Here is a 23,387-nt window from a genome sequence, read left to right as displayed (position 1 = left end):
AATCATATAGGAAAGTGAGGAAATGAATTTTGTACAAAATAGAACAATCATTTTGAATTTAAATGGTATATTTAAAGATGTTTCAAGGATTAACCATTCAGATGTAATTCGTCACACTCCTGACATGAATTTAACAATTTAAGAAAAATATGAAAATTAGCTTTATTTTTAGGACAGATAGTTGAAAGACAGCTAGTAATTTAGAAACTTTTGGTAAATCTTCCATTCCTTAAAACATCCACTAGACTTGCTGACATAAGCCAGGAAAAATTATCTGGAAGAAATGATTCAAAGAAAGAGACTTGGAAAGAGAAAACCCGCAAATATTGGCTGAATATAAAATTAAAAAATTATCAGAGGAAGTTGGACAATCTTAAACAAAATAAAAAACTACAAAACCATGCTAACAAAAAAAGGCTTAAAGAAAGAAGAACTTTGAATTCCAAATTTGATAAACAATATAAAGAAAAACAAAGGCAGTAGCAGAAAAACAGTAGAAAAAAAGGAAGAAAGATAAAAAAGAAGTTGGGTTGAATAAGGACTTAGAATCGAACAAAAACAGCTCAAAAATTCAAATGAGAACAGATCTGTAACTGTGTCAGATTCCAGATCTACAGTGAGAAAACCTGCACAACACACAAGAAAACAACTGCCACAAAACCCAAATGCTTGGACGAGTTCTTTGAAACACATCATAAAAAATGCTACACCCAGAAGGGCCTTCTAGAAGGGATCATTTATAAGCATTTTTGTTTTGTGGCAATTGTTTTCTTGTTTATTGTGCAGGTTTTCTCACTGTAGATCTGGAATCTGACACAGTCACAGATCTGTTCTCATTTTAATTTTTGAGCTGGTTTTGTTCGATTCTAAGTCCTTATTCAACCCAACTTCTTTTTTATCTTTCTTCCTTTTTTTCTACTGTTTCTCTGCCACTGCCTTTGTTTTTCTTTGTATTGTTTATAAAATTTGGAATTTGAAGTTCTTCTTTCTTTAAGCTTTTTTTTGTTAGCTTGGTTTTATAGGTTTTTATTTTATGATGGTCCAACTTCCGCTGATCAATTTTTAATTTCAGATTCAGCCAGTATTTGCGAGTTCTCTCATTCGAAGTCTCTTTCTTTGAATCATTTCTTCTAGAAAATTTTGCCCTGCTTATTTCAGCAAATCTGGTAGATGTTTTAAGGAGTGGAAGGTTTACCAAAAGTTTCTTCACTTTACTAGCTGTCTTTCAATTATCTGTCCTAAAAATAAAGCTAATTTTCATATTTTTCTTAAATTGTTAAATTCATGTCAGGAGTGTGACGAATTACATCTGAATGGTTAATCCTTGAAACATCTTTAATGTACCATTTTAAATAAAAATAATTGTTCAATTTTGTACAAAATTCATTTCCTCACATCCCTTTATGATATTATAGTTGTACACACTTATTTCCTTTGATAAATTTGCATAACTCAATGACTCAGTGCACAAAAAATAGAAAAATGACTAATTAAAACTTATTGTGCCAAAACAATCATGATAAATAACACATTTAAGAGGTAAATGATAGGAATATTACTTGGTTTTAACATTTCTTACACAAAGAAACTTGTGGAACTTGTTCTTGTGAATTATGAATTGACAGAAAATGCCTTAAAAAAGCGTCACACTCCTGACATATATAATGCACTCCCACATCTATGAGATAAACATATCACAGTGGTAATGATTTTTTTTCTTCTCTTTGAAATAGCCACTTCTGAAAAATAAAAAAAATATAACATTTAAGTCCTTTGTATTCTTTGGTAGATGTTTAAAGACAGTTGTCACACTCCTGACATTTTGGGGTGCCTCTCTTTGTGGTTTTTTTAAATGGTCCTAAAAAGAAAGTCCTGTTCTATGGGTAAAGATATCAGAAATTGAAATCAATGATATAGCAATGTGTTTAGTGATTTTTTGTGAAAGTTTAAAGCATTTTTCAATCTTAATAAAATATGTCAGGAGTGTGACAAAATACTGAAAATAGAAGGCTTTTTCTACATACAATTACATTAAAACGGTACAATGAAATGACATTTTGTTTTTTGCAAATGATCACAAAATTTCAGGGCTTTCAAAGTTTACTATTGTAACTGAAATATATTAAGATTCTTTTTATTGGCAAAAACTTCAATCACTAGTTACTATTATTTTTTTCAAATTAAGCTATTCAATTTGATTGTTATTATATGATTTAGCAGAAAAGATGGAAATTTTGGTTTTAAAATTTTCCTTTTTATATTGACTTTCATTTGGAAAAGGTCTGAGCAATGTTTTCTTGACTGTTTTATTACCAAACTTGTTTTTAAGTAGTATGGTTTCTGTTAAATATTTTTGAGATGTATGCTATTAAAATTTAAGATTATTCAATGTGTCTGTTTCGTTCGGCCTGAAACTTTGGAATTATAAAATTTAAAGTATTGGTAATAGGGCAAGACAAAAAGAAATACAAAATATTAAGTTTGAAATTGGAACCCCCATGTCACACTTTTGCTTCATTTTTTCTGATTCCACCCATTATCCACTTGTTTTATAAAGATAAGATTTTTGTCAAACAATATTTCTGGAAGTTAAAGTGGCACAAAAGTATGTTGAATTAAGTATGCAATGAAGTGCGTCTCAAAGGTTGCACAGAAAACAAATATATTATAATTCACAAGAAGAAAATTACATCAATCACTGTGAAGAGGAATGTATGTTTGTGATAAATTTCATTGTAATGTTTTCCGTTAAAGACTGATAACACATCATAAACCTGAAATTTTCAAGTAAATCTATTTTAACAACCCTAAATAATAGTCAGTACCTATATTAACTCTCTACAGTTTAGAAGAAATTTTATCTGTCCACTTAATTATTTTTAAAAAAAATTGTCTCCAAAAATTTTCTTTCATTTTATAATATATTTTGCGTTGTTAATCTTTTAAGCATGTATAATTTCATACTATGTCTCGTACAGGCACTTGCCTCAAAATAAATTAGCTATACATCCTAGTATTACATTATGTAATATAGGTAAACAACATTCATAGACAAGTGCCTGTGCATGTATTGGAATGCAATGAGATTTTCAGATCTTTAAAAATGTTGTTTAATTTTCAGATGGAAACTTCTTTTCTCACATTCACATTAAAATCATACTTTTTTTTCAGATGGTTCCCTAAAAGGCTTCAATATTCGGACTTTTTTTTATATATATAATTTTTCAAGTGACATTGCTCTAGTGTATGGAATTTAACCGTCAATCAAATCATTTAATTTTTATGAAGATATGATCATTACCCTAATTTGAGGACAATTTTCTTTCTTTTTTTAATAAGGAGATGTAGTGTAAACCTCCATGAGACAGCAAACCGACATCTAAAGTAACTAAATAGCATATTGTGCATGTTTTATTATACATTGATCAATATTCAATAACCACATTCAAAAATAAATGTATAATTAAATAAAAGTTCATTCTTCTCAATGATTACACAGTATAATTCTTAAAAACTGTTTTCAAATTAGTTCATCATGCTGAAGATTAGATGACATTCAGAACTACAGCTTTCAGAAATAAGTAATTAACCATAAGATTAATGAAAACCTTCTTCTTAATCTAATTTCCATCAGAAAATTGTCTGAATTAATTTTCTGGTTATGTAACCTTATATTGAAAGAAAACCAATAACTATATTTATTGACTTTCATTAATTCAAAGTTCTAGTGACATAAAACAAAAGTACAAATTGAGATTCCTATATTGGTAAAATGTCTGTTGTAATATTGATGATCTGATGGTGAATTTCAAGATGAACAACAGCAACAGGCATGAAAGACAAATTTCTTAGAGATAACAATAAAAAATCTTGTTATCTCAAAAAATGTCTCCTCTTTATTCTTAAATTAGAACAGGAGAGATACTTAAAGATGGAAGTTCCTTTCTTTTAGTGACCTTCTGGGGTAGAGGATAATAAAATGGATTCAAAAGCATGTGATAGAAACAACAAATAGAAATAAAGGTAGATTTCTGTCATGCAGGCAAAAGACTTTCAGGAACTTTCATCATACTCAAGATTCACTAATCAACCAATCAAATTAATCAACTTGGTGTTTAGAGCACAAATTTAGTAGACAGAGTATTGAGTTAGGGATGTACTTAGGTGATATTCAGAAAATCCAAGATATTAAAATTGATTCTATTGAGCAGTCAGAAGAAAATTAGTTTAGGAAAAAAATAAGCTAAAAATATTGATAGGTCATGGAGGTCCTTTTCGAGATATTTAATTTAAAAAATATGGTGGGAAAAGGCTGATGCATACTTTTACCTTATACGTATTTGCATTGGTTTTATTTGGGTCTCAAATCAAAATAAATCAAGAGTCTGCTTAAATTTTGGCAAATGACCTTTCAAGAGCTATAATCAGTAAGTCTTATATGAAAAGATAAATGGGTATTATGCGGCAAAATATTTTACCTTGTATAGTATAGAAAAATTTCAAGAAGTCCGAACATTTGACACAAATTCAAAAACCTCACCTAATAAGATCCTTAAGTTGTATAACTGAAGGCCCTAGTGTAGAAGTCAATGAGACAGCAACCCAACCACAGACAGTAGCTTTAATATGAGAATCAAGAGCAGAGCTTCAAACTTCTGTGCTTTTTTCTATAACTCTGGATAATGTAAATCTAAACCATTTTATATTTCTAACGATATTTTCCATATTTTATTTGTAAAAAAAATGTTGACATTTAACTTAGATATTTGACATTTGAAGATTTTCAATTTTTTTTTATATTTTTTACAATTAACCTATGTACATATAGACATTTTATAGATGACATTTCTTTTTAAGGATGTAGTTTTCATTTTTTGGTATATAAAGTTATTTCACTTCTACTTATAACTTAAAATGAGAAAAGCAATATACTGGTACACTGAAATGTCAGTGCATTATTAATCTTCACTTTCTCTTTACAATTACAATATGATATCTAATGTCCCCCGTTTTCCTGCTTAATGGTTAAATATAAATGAGAAACAGACATACGTGGGAAGTTTAGAGATCACTGACAAACAAAATTCATAAAAACCCACATTCAACAACATTTGGAAATATTAGGTAAAAATAGTTAACAAAAATACACATAATCAATTTCATTTGTGCTGCTAGATGATAGATGATTTATGAAAATATCGCCATTTACAAGCTTTTGATATATGTACATATAAAAAAGAAGATGTGGTATGATTGCCAATGAGACAACTATCCACAAAAGACCAAAATTACACAAACATTGACAATTATAGGTCACCGTACGGCCTTCAACAATGAGCAAAGCCCATACCGCATAAAGTCAGCTATAAAAGGCCCCGATAAAACAATGTAAAATAATTCAAGCGAGAAAACTAAGGGCCTTATTTATGTAAAAAAAAATTGAACAAAAAACAAATATGTAACACATAAACAAACGACAACCACTGAATTACAGGCTCCTGACTTGGGGCAGGCACATACATAAATAATGTGGTGGTATTAAACATGTTAGTGGGATCCCAACATGTTTTCTTACAAACAATTTGTTTAATTTCCTGAATTTGCTACCACTGTACCAGAGGAAAGATTTCCTAGAGTCATAGTAATTATATGCATACAATCTATATAGTTTACATGCTTCAAATAAAAATTCTCCTTCTTTTAATTTGTGAATGGGTTGCAAAATTTCTTATTTTTAGGGGGTTGGATACAATCATACTCAACTTTAACAGTGCTTATTTGTTTTCAAGGGGGGTACGACCCCCTAGCCAAGGGTGTGGTCTGTAGGTTTCTTTAAGGAGAAATGTATATATGAATTCAGTGTAGAGCATTGATATATTCCTAACATACTTAACAGACCTGTATTAATAAAACTTGAATTCTATCTTAAAGCACATATTAAAGGACTATTTGGTATTTTGAATATTGGTATAAAGACACATTGACATATCTGGTGACAGTAAATGTTTTTTGAGGAGGTTTTTTTGAAATTGTAAAGACAATGTAAAGAAACATACTATATTTGACTTTCTTTTCAAAAACAAACAGATAATGGGTTCAATTAAAGATCTTCAATATGTCAGCATCTGAGCACAATCAACACAATCAAATTATAGCATTGAGAGAGGACAACAGTTGTGATTCAGAGGCAAAGAGAAGAAAAAATTGCTTCTTTTATATGTTTTTCATTACAAAATATCATTGATATTGAAATACGAGAATATGATTTACTTGTCAAAGAATAGGCAGCTTCCTAATATTTCAATAAAACTGATTTTTCATTTTGTCAAAGTGTTTTAATATTTTTACTTTTGTGTTGCATACTTTGCAGTAAGTGGAAAATTAATTTAGCATGCAGAGTGAAATTATATCAGAACCATTCAACTAATGTTCATTCCAAACTTAAAATATTTTAATGATATTCAATAACAATTTGATTAAATGTTTCCCGCTGGTGGTCTATATTATATATGGAACTAAATGCACTTAGTACCAACAATTTGCCTACACTACGTTTAATGGAAATTTAGCAATAGCAATTGTTAGAAATCCCATAGAAATAAAAAGGCAGGAAGTTAACATAATAGCAGTAGTAATACTACTATTCTGACATTAACTGTTGAAGGTTATATTAATAAGTGACATGTTGAGGATACTGATGAGGATTCTATGCAAGAAGCCATATTGAATTTCTAATGGAAGCCAAACTTAATAATCAAAGACAACTACATGAACATAACGACCTAATGCCTATAAATCTAACATATAATTTATGGTCGAATACTTACATGATCCATGCTGCGGCAAACAATCCAATCTCACCAAGTATTGATTGGCTCCAGGATTCCTTAACATAATTCAAAATGAAATGTCGTGTGTTTGGCGATTCACATCTTTTTCACATTTCTGCTCTTAAATAATGCAAGTTCTATTGATCTTGAAGTCTTAGTTATCATCTGTTTTCATCTATTATTCTTTTCACAACCAGTGTTCTAACATCATTTGTCTTATAGATCAATTCCTGTTAATAGATAATAGTAGAGAGCATGTTTATTAAATGTCCTCAACTGTTATAAATATCTGATACATATTAAACCAATAGGCAATATAAATATTATATACCTTCAAATGTATCGCCAATGATTGTTCTACCACAGGTCTCTGACATTAATCCATTATGCAAATCATGTAATAACTCGTCAAAGAACATTGAATGGCTATATTGACCAATGGAATCAATCTAATCAATACTATTTATAACCTCAGAAAATCCAATTCTCACGCTAATCTACAAACTTGTTTACCATCAATTCTCGTGTTTTACTTCTGCAATATTAATCAAATTAAAGCTGAAAGTTTTACAATAATAAACATAGTGACTCAATCTAAATCAATGGAAAGCTTTGAAAACAGTATCAAACCATTAAAACTATTAGGTACATCTTTTCCACACTTCACAGTCTCAGACATAGGTGATAATGAGTTACAATTTCAGAAGCATAATTATTATCAGAAATGTGTGTCAATGTTGTTGAATTTCTGTGATATGTATCGTTACTGTACTTGATAGCACCTCTACTATAATATATATATTCTGTTTTTTTTTACATAGATTAGACTGTTGGATTTCCCATTTGAACGGTTTTACACAGTTTTACACTATTTTTTTTGGGGGGGGGCCTGGCTTTATAGCTTGCTGTTCTGTGTGAGCCATGGCTCCGTGTAGAAGACTGTACCTTGATCTATAATTGTTTACCTTTATAAGTTGTGACTTGGATTGCGAGTTGTCTCACTGGCAATAATACCACATCTTTCAATACTAGTATCTATATACTAGGAAAACAATCCGCAAGATGAAGAACAGCAACAAACATGTTATTTTACTTTAACTTATTGATAGGTTTCTAGTTTTCATAAATATTTACTCACTCAATAGTATTTTTTATCCATTGATTTGGAAATTCACATGAAATCTCCAATACAATTAGGATTGACTTACTATAGTATCTCACTCATATTCTATGAGGCATGACAGTTGCCATATGTGAAGCAGGATCACTTGAAAATACCCTGAATTTTAGTGAGGTTCATCTTGCTCTGCCTTTTGACTCTTTTAAAAATGTAAAACGTTTTCATCAAATTGGTAAAATTTTGCATTATTGTGTCCCCAATCACTTAATTATTTCTCATAAAAAATTCTTAGCAACAATATCATATTTCAATTTCACTCCAAAACAGCTCATAATATGTAAACAGCAAAACAATGTAAAAACACTAGAATGTCACTATTATAATTTATTTTCTTTGGTATCAATTTTTTGTGTTTGCAAAAAAAAAAATTCAGGGATTATTATTAAAATAATGTTGTGCTTTCAATAATTTAATACTGCTACATGTAACTTGTGTGGGTATGGGGAAAAAACAAATTCAAATACTTAGTATACCCACACAAAAAAATGGAATCCTATGATTATAATAAATCATCAGTACATGTATCAACCATTGTTAAACAATTTGTATTTAGGCAAAACAAAGACACAATCCCATGGCACCTCCAGAAAAAGGTTCGTAACCATCCTCAAAAATAAGGTCCATCTAATTTTAGAAAAAAAATACAATGTTATTATTTTCTTTCATAAAATTCTATGGCAATGAAAATTTTGATGAAAATTTTGATGAAGTACATGCCATTGATCATGTATCGACATTCTTTATAAAACTCTTATTAACAGATTCAACACTACATCTCTGTAAATGACTCAATATCAAGTATGTATACTGACATTTGTCTATGCATTGCAATTAAGTACCATTAACAAGATATCAAAAATCAACACTCCTTCAATACAAGTGCATTTCATAAATATAATAAGCCATTCTTCTCTGTAACAATTTATGTCTATAGTGTCTGCTGAACATATTAAAGTGAGAAAACCATAACAAATAAAGGTCCTCAATTTAACAGAAATTTTAATAAAACAAATTTGAATTCATTATAAAAAGTTATTCAAAAATCCATTATTTCAATTAACATAAATGGAAGATTTTGTATGGTTGGTTTTCGTGGTTGATTATATAGGGAATCATGGAAGCATGACTGGAGCAGCCCACCCCTTAGGAAAAGTTCTGGATCCGCCACTGGTGTTCAATCTCACATAGACATAACTTGGGAATGTTACCAGTAATTAAACATGTGCATATTGTTTACATTAAAATCTGAAACCTTTCTTTCAAGGTAGGGGTAGTTAAGAAAACTAGTGATAGTTTAAACTGTGAGAAGTTCAGGGCATATAAACGTTGAAAATATGCCGCACAGCCCTATACTTTGACAATTGAAAAAAATAGTGCATATGAACTTTCAATTCTAGGATAAGATTTTTTGAAAACTTCATAGTAAAAGTGGTACAGTTTTAGCTGTAAAAGGGGTCAATATTTACATAAATGGAACCTTCAAGACACAAACAACTAAAAAAAGGAAAGACCATTAAAAAAAGAATTTATATCTCAAACAATCATTGCCTTTCAAGAATTAAGTGATCCTTATGTCACAGCTATTAAAGATGGCTTCATTTACTGGAATCATTTGGCAACTGATGCTATCGAATTGAACATTACCTAATAAAGGAAAGGGATAAAACATAAGTCTTTGATCAGTGGGTTTGATGCTCTGTAATTGGCTTGTCAATCTAATCAAAACATAGACTCATGGAAAGGAAATGCAATAATTAACTTTTGGTGCACAGTGCATATCAAAAACTGTTACATGAAAGAGACGCTTTTGTAATGCTTTAGTAATTACTAATTAGATTAGAAAAAAATACTTTGGAACTGAAAACCTGGAAAATATTGTACTTGATGAAAGTTTGTATTTTTATGTAAATCTTGTTAGGAATTACAAGTCAAGACTGTTGATTAACTTTCTGTAATGTACAAGCTAATGAGTACTCGAACATGTAATCAAAAAAATTATTTATTCAAATATCCTCAAATGGTGGATACTATTAGAGAGACTTAATATAACATTATAATTTATCTATATCATCAGTTTGAGCAAAGGAAAATGTCATTTTGAATTTGCACTTTTTAAGTCCGTGAGTTTTACCATAACAGGCTTAATCATTCCCATATTACTAATAGTTTCTTAGATCTACAGTACATATAAGGTTATTTAGTTAAAGGTTATTCTCAGTGGTTATTTTTCAGTATGACTCACTCAGAACTCTCTTTAATATCAAATAATAGTTTACATATGATCATATTGTACATATAAAAAACAATTCCATTATTATTTGTCTAACAACAGAGACATCATTTATTATATTACATTTCACTAGTCAATACTCAATGCTCCTTCACAGTACACTTTAAAACTCTGATTATCAATCTCTCATCTGTATGCTTCACTCTGCTCAGGTTTTCACAAGATTACATGTTGACTGTGTGATGTCAAATATATTGACCTGGCTGTAATATTAAACTTTGGCCTAAACAGCAAAATGTGTGAACCATTTTTAATCATTTTGATTACTGGTACTCACAGTAAACTAGATTTTTACAAATGAACCTGACAATTTTTGTCCATTAACCCCTTAAATATTTGGTAATGCTTAAAGGCTGAAGTGGTCTTAAGAGGTAATTTTTTATTATTCATCTAGAACCCCCCCTTCCCCCCTTTTCCCTTGTACCAAAGATGAGGTGTACCTTAGTGGAAATGTATTCATGGTACATCTTAATCATACATGGTTCTGAAAATTGTTTTCTGCACGTTTTCAGAAGCATATCAAGAATACACTCTATAATATTTAATGGGATAATCTTTTTCCTGTGGTTTTATGCCTCCACAGTTTACCTTTACAAAATATACATTCAACACATACAATAAGCTACAGAAATTTCAGTGGGATTGACAATATAAACAAGAAATGCACTCAAACAGTATCTAAGTAATGTTTATACATGTAGTTTGGCTAATTACCATATTTTAGATTAATCTATCTGTACAACATGCAAAACTTCAAAATACATTTCAATCATCATCCATAATCTACTACTAAATATCTTTTCAAAAAAGTTACTCCAATTGCATCAAGGGGTATTGATTCTCTTGATTTACAATTTATTGGTTAACGCTGCTTGATTTACATGTGTATCTACTCAAATCCAACTGAGATTTCAATACCTGTATTAACTCAAATTATATGAAAACAATAAATTATACCTTACTACATTTAGCAATTAAGTAGTTACAACCACGATTTATGATTTTGCTACAAATGATGAATCTATTTCATGGTCATCTGTAAATATTAATAGACTGTCATGACTGTCAGACTTAAATGCAGGTATTAAAAAATATATGATTTTTCCAATAACACAGTATTCTAATTACATATTTTCTCTCTCTACAACTCTCTTCTAGAAGGATGTAATTTGATTTGAAGTCGATCCGACTTTAAAAAAGACTTTTTCAATATTTTCACAATTTGTAGAATAATAAACTTTGAATTGCATATATATACCTTAAAACAATAGTGCACAACCTGATATGTCTCTCCTCCTTTACTGTCCATTGATTTTATGTTGAAAGTTTTGTAAGGTTTTATCGCAAAGTTATCTCATAAACTTAACATTTTTAAAAGTCCTTGACAATGAAGTCAAGGTTAAATGATATCTGCCAGACAGATATGTACACCTTACAATTATTCCATACAGCAAATACCCCTTATTGCATAAAAAGTTATAAAGGGACATAAATTCAAATAACTCAAGAATTGCAAAAGTGACACTACCCACATTCTTATTAACTGAGTTTTGTGGTAATATAAATAAGCATAATATGTATAAGATTCATAACATTTTGGGTGAGGCAAACTAAGCTTAAAGTACAGAAATTAAAAATTCTGCAAATAGTTGAAACTGCTAAGTTTAACGCTGTATAGTCATCCCTATGTCTTGCAGGCAAAAATGTTATTATGAAAATAAAGGGAATTTGGTCAATTAATCTATTAAAGCAAATCATTTCAACTTGTTTATGAAAGTTATGTAAATGCTCAGAAATAATACAGAACATAAGCTTGTAAAAAAGTTTCACAGTAATTTGACAAAATGTTTTATTTTTATTACTACTATAAACTTCTTGCACATTGATTTTGCTTTTTAAAATAGCACAGTTAACTCTAAGCTAATATTTACATTGTTTGAAGACTTTAATCAGATACTTGAAATTGTTTAAAGGCTTTAATCATATACTTTAAATTGTGGTAATAAATAGAATACATACTGATAAATTTGTATGATGGTATTGGAATTACAGGGCACATATAAACCTGAAAATATTTCTTCTGCTAAAACACTCTTGAATGAGACCATAAGTTGTAATTACAAGATGTTTTAGTGAGCTAATAGCACACTTAGCACACTTATTACACTATTCCTCAATCCTCAATCATGAAAATGTGCATGACATAATAGTCATTAAAATGGTGACGAATACAGTTGTCTAATGGGCATTCATACTTTAAAGATGTATACAGTTTAGGCAAAATGGATGAATGTTATGAAAAGAACAGAAAATATATAACATGGTAAGGCATAACCAGATTAGAGGGTTTCATATACAAATGTATCAAGAAGCTTTGTCTTGTTGCTGCTGAGAAGCATGAAACAGAAATGTGTTTTGGACAGATCAACAAGACTAGGTAAATCAGTTTTACCTCTACCCTTCCTTGGATGGGGTAATATGTGTTTAAAATATTCAAAACCTTTTGGCATTTATCATTAAGTTACTGATTCATTGACGCATACCACATCTTTTTTATTTCATTACATATAAAAAATATTTTTTTATCAACCATAAATATGAGTAAAACATGACCATAAACCTTTTGATAATTTCTGTATTCAGAGTGGTGGTGAATTCAATTGTTTAATGATTAAAGGACTGTCCCCACAATAGATAATACAAAAGATAGTAGTGATTTATCTCCAATATCATGGCAAAAATTTATAAAGGCAACAATGATAATGAAAATATTCAAAAACATCCAGTAGTTCTAAAAGCAATTAGTGACCAACAAAAATAAGCAAAGTGTGCTTTCACAGGAGCCTGTGCGCATAGAAGTATGCTCGTCAATCTAAGAAACAGACTCTGGTATTTTCAAAAGGTCATTTTCAGATTCTCATAACCTGAATTTATTTTCTCAGGGGCCGATCCAGCCATTTTGAAAAGGGGGGGGGGGTCCTAACCCAGGCCAAAGGGGGGAGTCCAATTACATGTCCTCATTCAAATGCATTGATCGTCCAAAAAAAGGGGGTTCCAACCCCTGGAACCCCCCCTCTGGATCCGCGCCTGTTTCTTCTATAATTTATATACCGGAAGACCTGATTTTTGCTCTTTTTGGTTGATTTTAAGGAATCCTTGCTAGTCTTGCATCGGGTTTTGCATACAATATATGAATTTTTACATTGACCTTGCATAGTCATAATCTTGTTGGCATTGAATGAGAGATAATAGGTCTGTAAATACAAAAAGTGTTAGATGTTCCTTCATCCAAGCATATCTTGGATGTGCAGGATGAAGGTCATTCTTAGAATATGAGCCTGAGGCTCGAAAGTAATTAATTAGCTTAACTTCTCTATGAGGGGTGAAGCTTACATATAATATCTCTGTTTAAAGAAACAAACTATAGCCACCTATAGCCAGGCCAGTGACCTTGACCCTAGTATATAAGCACCTGTTCCATAATAACTTGTCATAATTTAAAGCAAGTTTGTGTCGACCAAATATAAAACCCAGTGGAAAAGGGTGGGTCTGACTGATAATCCCTAGGGTGGGAATTAATTACTTTCGAGCCTCAGGCTCATATTCTAAGAATGACCTTCATCCTGCACATCCAAGATATGCTTGGATGAAGGAACATTCTTATTCATATTTCGCCTTCAGTCTCAAGTAATGAATTAGCTTGTTTAAAGTGTAGACACAAACTAAAAATGCCAACATTTAATAAAGGATAAAAAATCACAAGATCATCCAGTAACTACAACTGAAGAAAAGTGTTTAAGTACTGATATTATTTACTTTCCTGTTATAGAACTTGTAAAAAGTTTTACCATATGTCCAGACAAAACTGTTGCCATAATGTCCTTAATAGAACATCCTGAAGCTAAATGCACTTATGAAGAGGTTCCTCTAAATGAGTTAACCTTAAAACCTCGGATAAAATTAGAACTCTCTCTAACTATCTAAACTTTACGAAAAGACTTAGATGAATTCTCTCACCTATTTTGTATACAAAACATGATAAATCATTGTCTTAATGAACACAAAGTTTTGGTTTATCAAAACCTTTGATCACCTCATTAGGTAAACTAACTAACAGATCTAGTATTTTTCAAAAACTCATGTATATGAAAAAATAAAGTGCCATGTCTCTGAATGAAAGACATAGAATGTAAATCTACAGCTGATAAAGATAGTACTGCAAGGCAGATGTAGTCAAAGCAAATAAAGACACAAGTATAAAAGACAGTCTTCAATGTTAAATACTCCAATGAATATTAAGAACTTAAAAAAGATAGCACTAAATTCATCTCCCAAGTGAAAGAGTATCTAACTCTTCAATTGCAGATTCAGATTTAAGCAACCTTCCACAAATACATGTAGTAAACAAACTAATTCAGTAAAATCTATTTCTTAAAGGATAAAGTCTGTTTCAACATAGACCAAGAAAAATTCACATTAAACATGCTGAATATGAAAAGCTTGTGTTTTACAAAAATTTCAATAATCAATAACATCCTTTTTAAGATGGTGATAAGGAATTGGTTCTCTAATTGAACACACCAAATAATGAAATTTCTCAAAAAAATATTGATAATGCTAGATAAAAGATGCATGGTCTCCAAGATGAAGTGTAAATATATTTTACAAATGATTCTGAAATCTCCTGTTTATATTAAAGTGATTTCTGAGTATAATACACACGTTTTTACTCTACTGCACAATCAACCCTTCAGGTGTTGGTTCACTTAAATTTTTTACAATATACAGTTAAATTAAGTCTCTTCCTGACGGAAAGACATTATCTTCAGTATGTAACATTGTTACTAATTTTTATGCTTAACAGTTTAACTGGCAAAGAAATTAAAATTGGTCTTAGCAAAGAAAACCAACTCTGAGCAAGCCAAAAAGGATAATTAAAAGAGCCTTCTGAACTTTATCACTAATAATTTTCTTTATAAATATCCCCAACAATGAAAAAGATGGGAAAATATAAGGTCTTAATTCTGATCATGAAAATAAAAACATCTCTGAAAGGAGCTTGTAGGTCAAAAGACAACGAAGTAATTATCTACAGATTGAAAATGAAAACGTAATAACAACAAAACAAATATATCTTCTTTCAATTGACATCCTTTTGAATCTGTAAATTTTTTAGACATATGATAAGCATCAAAAATTTTCTTACCAGGAATATAAAGAGCTGTGATAAAAATGTTCTTTCTTGAACACCAAGCCCAAATAATGAAATATTTGTAGTAAGCATGTTAAGTGACAAAGAGGTTACACCTCCTATTGCATAATAAAAGCTACTGAAATTGTATTTTCTGATTGTATAACTCTCTGTGACTAAAGCTTTTTCTTCGGAAGAATATTACAGCCAACAATACTATGAAATCTATATGAAATGAGTGCATACTCTTAAAGAAGCTCCGTCTACCAACAGAAACATTTTCTTCAAATTTGGATCCCAAATCCTTATGTCAGAGGAATCTGGTACAACCCAAAAACTTATTTGGATGGGTCTATAAATCAAATTTTTAATTTCTGATTTTAAATTGTTAAAAAATTTCACCTATTGATGATAATAAACACTGTAACAACTATACAGTGTTTCAACATTATTTCTCGCCATGTTTCTGCAATGTAACATTCCCACAGATACTGCATTAAAAGCATTCATCACAAGACCAATATATGATGTAAATCATCTATAATACAGTTACACAATTCTATTTAAAAAGAATTTCCCAAGGGAGATAATTTTACCATTTCTCATCTGTCAGAAAAAACTTAAATTATATAAGCTCAGTATCAATAATGAGGCAAAGGAAAACAATGTGCTTCCAAGGAATGAGTACCAACTTCTCAAAAAATTTCTGAAGCACAGCTTATCAAGCATTTGCACCACTTCTTCTGTATTCACAATACAATCATCTAAACTCTGATCCATAATAAAAGAATCATCAATGTATAAACTATAGCATGTATATACTTCAAGTGACATTATTTCATAAATACATAGACAGGTTTTAAAACCTTAGTAAAAACTCTTGATGCAGAAGCCAATCCAAAACAAAAAACATAAATATCCTATCAATGTCTTTTCCACATGAATCAGGAAATTGTGATATAAACATAAATGATACTTAAATATGCATCTGTGAGATCTATAGATATTAGCTCTATCTATATATATATCCTAAAGAATTACATCTAAACAAAATATAAATGGTCCTGCTCCAAATGCTGATAAGCCACAAACTAAGTTTGTTTGAATTTTTCAAATAGATACAGGCCTTGAAGACCAATCTTTCCTAGGAACCAAGAAAATATAGGAAATAAACTGATTTTCCATTGATCGATCAACCTTTTAAATAGCTCTCTTAGCTATCAATTTTTGGACTTCTGAAATTAATTCATCCTTATGAAAGGTGAAATGTATTTAATTCAAAAAGGATAAACCTTGTGGTACATCATTCAAAATAATTTTATAACCATTTCTTAATAAATCTAATATCAATAGATCATTAGTAACATTTTCCAAATCATAATATTTAAGTTATCTACTGTATATATAGCAACTGGTTGAGAAATGTGACCTCTTCGAGATTCTCTGTTCCCTTTTTGGAAACCTCTCCCTCTCAATGAAGGGAATTGCCTACTAGTATAGTCGCCCTGTTGACCAACAGAGCCTCTGCAGTTAAAAAACTGATATTGCCTTTCCCATAACAGCTGGGAGTAAATTAATTGCTAGACCTGGAACCTCTTCCAAGGAATCTATAATTTGCTTTAGAATCTTTGTATAAACACTAAGTTTGCTTTTTGCAATCATAACTAGAAATGTGATAAAGCAACTATCACAACAGAATTACAAATAAGTTTTATCATCTAAATATTTCTGAGCATCTCCTATGGGTTTAACCAGAAAACCATGGTAAAACAAACAAATATAATTTTACAATAAAATCCTTGTATTATCAAGATCCAATGGCTCATTCTTACAACAAGAAATAGCCAACTCAACAATAGAGGTGATGATCAACCCCTTAATAAAGTATCTCTGGGTTTCCTGCATCTTTGAAACAACAGAGTGGGCCTGTCTAGGCATTGCCATTTCGATTTTTTAATTATCTTAGACACACTAGGATTGTCACCGTTCTCAGTGTGATAGTATTTCCTCTATGAACTTTATATATTCCTGATTTTATCAAAATCATGATTAAACTGTTCAACAAACAGGATGAGATAATGGACCATTAATCTCACTAAAAGAAGCCTTAAAGGCTTCTGAAAACCTAATGCAGGATCAAAAGACGTATCAAATTCAACTCCGGCTGGACTATCATCAGCCATGGCACATACTCCAAAAGGAGGTACATACACCGTATCATTTCAGTAGATAAGATCAAAATTTAGAACTAAATCTTCATTAAAGTAGGCCTCTAATGGCAAAATTCAAATATAGCAGCAGGTTTCTCTACAAACTCTGCTAGAGTTGAAGGCAGTGAAACTGTCTCAAACCTCATGATTCATACAGGTTCTTTACTACATTAATAATAAATAGTAAATGTATCAATATACATGCCTATCTAAATCTCAACAGCACTTTCGTTAGAAACAATCACAAATCAAGTAGATTTTGAAGTTATACAAGTAACACTAGATTTTAAAACTTACTTTTTATAGGTTCTGTTGCTTTGTCAATTATTTCCAATTGCCATGCCATTATGATCTATTATAAAACTATCTGTTTGAGATGCGCCCGAGTCAATTACACTTTTATAGAGTTCGACTCGTAACCGGGAAGAAGAAGAAGAAAACTACTAGGTTTTATAACTGTTTAAGAAGAGGATTTATTCAAAATACCTCTTGTATTCCTATTAAATTTATCATCTTTAATTTCTAAAACATTCCAGAGGTGATGAAAATCATAACCATCACCCTTGTAAGTGTAAACATCATTCTAAACATCTTGCAAAAACAATACATTTGCATAAACAAATTCAGCCATTGTAATACAAAAATGTGTACCTGTGCAGGTAAAACACGTGTAAATTGTGAAAAGTACTCACGACCTTCAGGTGAATAGAAATACTTTTAAATATCTACCTGTTTAACAAACAGGAGTATGAATTAAGTAACAAATGTGCTATTAGGCAAAAACTTAATGAATATATAAAATTGTCATACATCGTAGACAATAAAATATTTAATTAATTTCCATGAACACTTGTCATACATCGTAGACAAGAAATTTTTAAATTCATTTCCATCAACAATTGTCATACATCGTAGACAATTGAGGAATTATTATTTGTAAATAACAAAATAACATTAGAACTTGTCGTACATCGTAGACAAGTTGAAGTTAATGTAACTTTAATAACTTTCTGCCAAATTTAAGATAAAAATAAAATAACTAAAAAGAACTTATGTGAAGTGTTCACTTCAAACCCTCTAGAAAAATAATGACAAGTTATTATGGAACAGGTGCTTATATACTAGGGTCAAGGTCACTGGCCTGGCTATAGGTGGCTATAGTTTGTTTCTTTAAACAGAGATATTATATGTAAGCTTCACCCCTCATAGAGAAGTTAAGCTAATTCATTACTTGAGACTGAAGGCGAAATATGAATAAGAATGATTATCCTCACATGTCAGCTTGGTTTCAACTGATCGTAAGGTTTGACAGCTGGATTATAGTTCTATCAAAATGTAAATATTTGGGAGTCAGTCAACAATGAAATTGAAGTTTAAGCAAAGTCTCAAGTGTCTGCTATATATATATAGACTTATGATGACCTTCTATATCATTTGGTGTCTGATGGGCAGTTGTTTCATTGGCAATTAGACCACATCTCTTTATTTTTATAATGATGTAGACGAAGGTACATATATTTTTTGTATTTATTTCTTCTTTATAATTCAACACTCCATCAACATACTGATGATAACGTGCCAGGCAATTTTGGTCAAACTGTCTCATTTATGACCTATTCATGAAAGCTTAAAACAAAAAGTGAATGACCTTGAAAATGAGGTCAAGGATAAAAAGTTCATTTTTCCATTGCTGACAGATATTGGAAATAAAGAAAGGAAACAACTGGGAACTGTGATCAAAAGCTCACTATATAAAATTATCCCAGCTACAAGTATTCCATAGACACTATAAAGATGATAAACAATTAATAGATGTAACAAGGCATCACATGGTATAGCATGCTAACAAGAGGCATGTAACAATATGAACGAAGCTCAGATTCCTAGTTCCTGAGTAAAAAGGTGAAAAATATTTTTTCATTCATAGCCATTCTGTGTAAGGATATATAAGCAATAGGTAAGCAGTAAGTTGGTTGGAGATGAATGTGAAAACCCATCAAAGCAAATAATCTTTTCATTTTATAATAGGCTAAAAATGAAATATAAAATGTTTACATAAAATGTAATTCTCATTATTCACTTTCTTAAGCAGAATTTGATTTTTACCAGGTATCCTAAATAGGAATTCTAAAACATTGAACTTTTAAAGTATTTTCATAATTGAAAAGAGTTATGTCTCTTGAACTTGTTCTTACAGTGTTAATAGATCATAGTAGTAAATTTTTTTTATATTTTTTCCTTATCGTTCACAATTACCAATAGCTTTAGTTTAAACAGTATCAATCACAGGATTCGGACGATAGCAATACATTTTTAAAACACAGGACTTGCCTCATATATATACTAACATCCTTTTACATAAGCATTGGGCTAAATACCACTTGATCAGTTCAAACTTCAATTTGGTCTACATGTCAGAAAAGGACAAATCCTTTTGAATATGGACTATAATTATTAAAGTGGTAAAATATTGATAACAAAAGTTACAGATTTTTCAAAAAAAAAATTCCCTGGTGGTCATTGAAGAAAATATGCTGGTCCTCACTATTATTTCCATTGCAAAATACTAGAAATTGTGTCGGTCCTATCAAGATAATGATGGTCAAAACCTTCCCATGCCAGCTTTTCAAGAACGATACAAAACATAGGTGACTAGAAAACAATCTATGCATTACCCTAAACAGCCATAAACAGCAAACTCAAAGTACTTAATCTGCTGATTTTAAATCAAGCATGGTCATGGTCACTCCAATAAGCATTGCTGTAATTAAGGTACATTTGTAAATGTCAAACAGCACCATCATAAATAGACTTTAGTTCTGCAATTTTGAGGAAGACCAATATTTATGTTGCACAAAATTCAGAAAAAAATGTGAATATATTAAAGTAGTATCCATTATATAATAATACCAGAAGCAATGATTGAAGAACAGTACAAGTATAATTAAAACTGTTAGTAATACATTTAAAAAGTCAATACTGAAATTTTAAGCAACATTCCTGATTTTATTAGGCATATTTATATGATAAAGGAGTTGGTTAATTATCATGTATAATAATTTTGGACCAACTTGAAAACAGGACCAAAAATTTAAAATCTGAATACACGGTTAGATTTGGTATATATCTGACAAAAAACCCCAATAATTCATTTTTAGATGAAATCAAACAAAGTTTAATTTTGGCCCCTTTTGGCCCTTAATTCTTTGGGACCAAAACTCCCAAAATCAATCCCAACCTTCCTTTTGTGGTCATAGATTTGATGTTAAAATCTTATAGATTTCTGATTACTTATACATGTACTAAAGTATTTGTGCGAAAACCAAGAAATTTGCTTATTTTGACCCTTTTTGGCCCCTAATTCCTAAACTGTTGGGACCAAAACACCCAAAATCAATCCCAACCTTTCTTTTATGATGATAAACCTTGTGTTTAAATTTATAGATTTCTATTGACTTTTACTAAAACTAGAGTGCGAAAACCAAATGTCTTCGGATGACGATGATGACGTGATACCAATGTAACAACCAAAAATTTGAATGCGGTCTTAAAAAAAACTTTGTAAAAATTACCTACCAAATACAATAAGAATACAAAATTCTTTTCACACAACCACCAAAATCAATCCCAACCATCCCTTTGACCTTTTGTGGTTATAAACCTTGTGCTTAAATTTCAATAGATTTCTATTCACTGAAGTTATTGTCCAGAAACCAAGTGTCTTCAGTCTATAAAGGGGTATAAAAATAGGTGTAAAATACCACTTTTGTATTACAAATTTACAAAGTCCTGCAAATGTACAAGTAATATGGTGTATTTATATTTCCACAATAAATTTCCTAATTATGAAAAAAACTAGTCTAATTTTTCACAAAATTTACACATATATGTATATCTTTGAGGTAATTTTTTTATCTATGAAAATGATATTTCATTAAAATCTGAGATATTACTGCATGCACATGTACATATATCTAACTGTTAACCACCTGAAAAATTGTAAACAGAAAGGAATTTGTAGTTCTGCTTATCATAAACTTATGGTACCAAGAGAAATTATAATTCCAAGATCTTTTATAATAAGTATAATAAGTATTCGTTAGTTATGAAATAAAATGTATAATAGATGATTAGATGATACATACATGTATATATATATTATACATGTATATGCCTTTGACTTTGTAAAATCTAAAATTACCGTTCACTGACCTACATAACTTTTCCTCTACCATGAAGGAATTGAGGTATTACACAAGTGTATCCCGATATATAAACATCATGATATATTTCTATCATAGAGAACATCGTTGTCATCATTGAAAACCTCTGCTCAGTCATTGTACAATCATGATAGTTCCAGCTGCTAGTGCTAGGACTAGGAGTGCATTGAACCCAATTTCATACCAGAAACTTTCTTATTTATCAAAGAGGGTTTAACCGATACATAAAATAAAAAATCATAAAACTGTATGCCATACACATGTGTTCAAGGGCCAGACAGAGGATTTTCGTCTTTTTGTGTGCAGTTCCATTTTCCACAGCACTTTCAGGACACCGGAAACTTCTAAACTAAGATTAAAATCTAATACGGACGGGTCATGTTCATCTTTATCGGAATAAATTGAGAGAAGTGATGCCTATGATTTTTTTTTCTTCGAATAGCCGTTGATAGTTAATCAGGCGTAAACTGTTTAAAAAACGAGTGTTTACATTGCATTTTGACGAAGCAGGTGGTAAGTAATCGGAATTTTGGTACTCCACATTATTACATGCGAAATTATATTATACCGATGATCACCAATCTATTAAAATATTGATCTGTGATCTCGTTATACTACATATATGAGTTAAAATATGCTGATATGTCTCTTGATTGAGTTAAGCAATCCAATTGATATTTTATAGTTTTATAGTGTATCATTTCATGTTGTGATGTTACACTATTGTTTCAGATTTAGTACTATAAACGTGTAAACACGCTGCAATTATTTGCACCTGTAGTCAGGTATCTGATCATATGTTCTGTAGTTGTCGTTTGTTGATGTGTATGGATGTGGTTTATAAGTGTTTCTCGTTTCTTGTTTTTATATTGATTAGACCGTTGGTTTTTTTTTCCCCGTTTGAATGGGTTTACACTAATATTTTTTAGGGCCCTTTATAGCATGCCGTTCGATTTGAGCCAAGGCTCCGTGTTGAAGACCATACTTTGAACTATACTGGTAAAACTTTTGTGAACTGTGACTTGGATGGAGAGTTGTCTCATTGGCACTCACATCTCATCTTCTTATATCTAATAACCAGTTATGGGACAAACGGTGAGTTATCACTCAAAAAATGTCCTATCATTTCAACTAAAATCTATATTTAAAAAAAATATTACCAAGTAACTTTATGAGCTATTTTTATAAAATAGATACCAAAAGATGTAAAAATGTCTGAAGTTTTATTGTTTATTTAGTCATAATTTTCTGGAGTTTCGTTTTCATCATCTGATGAGTTAAACACAAATACAAATTTTTAAGAATTTAATTTGGTTAGAATAATAGCAAATTTTTCAAGAAATATTTTTCTTTGTGTTCATCTCATCAGAAAATTGAAATGAGCATGAGTAATGTTATAACCAAAATAACCAAATAAACATTCAGACATTTCTACATCTTAAGGTATCTATATTATGAAAATC

At 30.4% G+C, this 23,387-nt stretch overlaps 1 protein-coding gene across 1 annotated transcript in view; it reads right to left on the bottom strand.

The window, feature by feature from the left end:
- The window catches only part of LOC134712087 (neurexin-1-like), a 91,675-nt gene that overhangs the window by 67,166 nt on the left and 1,122 nt on the right, over window positions 1-23,387 (bottom strand). The window contains exon 2 of the mRNA XM_063573238.1: window positions 6,828-7,060. The gene's annotated coding sequence lies outside the window, so the exon portion shown is untranslated. The remainder of the gene's footprint in view (window positions 1-6,827; window positions 7,061-23,387) is intronic.

The sequence above is a fragment of the Mytilus trossulus genome, chromosome 3 (genome assembly GCF_036588685.1).
Source record: "Mytilus trossulus isolate FHL-02 chromosome 3, PNRI_Mtr1.1.1.hap1, whole genome shotgun sequence".
In the NCBI taxonomy this organism is placed as follows: Eukaryota; Metazoa; Mollusca; class Bivalvia; order Mytilida; family Mytilidae; genus Mytilus; species Mytilus trossulus.
This window is presented reverse-complemented; position numbering and strand designations above follow the sequence as displayed.